The 2224-nt window shown below is 26.9% G+C and overlaps 1 long non-coding RNA gene across 1 annotated transcript; it reads left to right on the forward strand.

Annotated features, from left to right (window-relative positions):
- The first annotated feature begins 373 nt into the window (after positions 1-373).
- LOC127721763 (uncharacterized) lies at positions 374-1945 on the forward strand. The gene is made up of 2 exons (XR_007991437.1): positions 374-620; positions 1150-1945. It is a non-coding gene; the product is annotated as an uncharacterized LOC127721763 (long non-coding RNA).
- Positions 1946-2224: the final 279 nt, after the last annotated feature.

A 2224-nucleotide genomic window follows, 5' to 3' on the forward strand; every position in this document is an offset into this window, starting at 1 on the left:
GTCCCATTTTCTCTTAGGTGTTTGATTTGTATAATCATTTACATATTACAAACACAAAGAAGGGGGTCAAAGAAAGAAAAAGAGAGCATAGTAAAAAATATGCATTTTTTAAGTGCATCATGGCACAATGTGTGCAATCATGCAATAGCTTGTCTAAAAGTAGGGATTTGATATATAAAAATAACTAGCTTTTATAATTATTTAGTATGATGTGACCATTTTTCGAAACCAATATTAATTTCATTCATGTTTTAAAATCTCATATTAACATTTTATTTTATCACTTTTTGTGTTCATTCATAGAGCAAATCTGATTTATTGATTTATTGCACTTTAAAAAGATGATATAAACATATTATTATTATATTGATTAACTATCAAAATTGACATGAGTTCTGTCTGTTGTAACTATGATGTCTAGTACAGATTAGGAGGACACTTTTGTTTATCAAAATACACTTTTCAACTATTTGGAGTGTTATGGGCTTGAAATATTCCAGTTATGATTGTAAAGTTATCTTCTTCTTTTGTAGAAAGATTATCACTACACATTAGAATGAAATTTCTAATACCCAGAGAAAACATAGTTTCCACAATGCCAAACAAGAGGTCTCCAAAATGTAAGCATTGATATTATTATATTGTTTTGTGTGTACATAACTGTTATGCTTCCCTCAGTTTCATTCAGTCAGAGCAGATGAAGTAATATAAATAAGCATATTGGTTAATCAGTGATTATGTCTCAGAAAGTATCATTTTTAGTATTATGTATTTTAAACTATATAATATATATTGTTATTTTAAAGAAACTTTTTAATTTGGAAATGTATTTTTAACTGAAAGGTAACATCCAAGTTAACTGTTATGCTATTTTATAGGAAGATAGAATTAAACTTACTATTTTGTATCAGATCATATATGAGGGTCTGGATGGGGGTCCTTCATTTCTGTATTCTTTAGTTTTTTAGGCCATTTCTCTCTATTCTTTATACATTTTGCCCATTATTCTCTATTCTTTATATTTTAGCACCTCATTATTCTCTATTCTTATTATAAATTTTTTGGTCCATTATTCTCTATTCTGTAAACTCCACATCCTCATATGTCAAGTATATTTTATCCAAATATTGTTTACAATTCTATTTTCAGCACTTTGGTGACTTGTAAGCAATGATATTATACCACACAATGAAACTGAGAGAGAAAAAAACTGCACTTCCTTTATTTTGAAAATGCAGCAAAAGGAAATTGTGTATCATATAAAAACTACAGAGATGATTCTGGATCTGTGCATGAAAAGAGAAATGATTATCAGATAGAAAATATATATGTGAGAATTAGCTTTTGATATATATCAAAGAAGACTGATTACTGAGCTTTGTATAAGATAATTCATGACATGTTACATGTGAATTAAAGGAAAATTGAGGAATAATGCAATTTTCAGTATGACAACAAATGAATATCAATATGTTGAACAATAGTGTTTCTGGAACTTAGAAGACAGAGAAATAAAAATATAATCAGAGGAAAATACTGTGTACTTGTTTCTTGTGGGGATTTACATACAAAAGGAAATTGTCTGATAAAACATGTTATAATATTGTGATGATTTAAAATCTGTGAGAAATGAAATGTTTATGAATATTTATGACATTTATTACTAAGATGTCAAAACAGACTGATAGCTTTAAATAACAATGTGTAAAGCTGATTTGTGGCATACAAAAAAGTGAATTTAAAATAAACCAGTTGAAAAACATTGAAGCCAAACAATGTTTAGTATTACAACAAATGGATATCAAACAAGGAACCAACAACTAATTTGATTCTGGAACATGTAAGAAAGAGACATTTTAAAGGTTTGAATGTGATTTGGATTTATTTAATGAAAAAAATTAGTGTAGCAGGATTTGATATTTTCAAAATAAAGTGTGAGGCATTATTTAGATCAGAAATATATGAAGATTCATCAGACATCTTTATAAAACATTTAAATAGACATTTACTATTTTACCATTCATTTATACTTTATTATGAATTGAAAAAATCAAAAGCTTTATTACAAACCATTGTATAGACATTATTTATTTACCCTTGTCTGGCAAGATACATAAACATCATAATACAATGAGTATTATGAAACATGCAAGTTTTTAGTGAAAGTACACATTTATGTACATGTATATAAAGATAAATGTTTTAGAAATTCTCTTATTGTATG

Source organism: Mytilus californianus, unplaced genomic scaffold (genome assembly GCF_021869535.1).
Source record: "Mytilus californianus isolate M0D057914Y unplaced genomic scaffold, xbMytCali1.0.p SCAF_12, whole genome shotgun sequence".
Classification (NCBI taxonomy): Eukaryota; Metazoa; Mollusca; class Bivalvia; order Mytilida; family Mytilidae; genus Mytilus; species Mytilus californianus.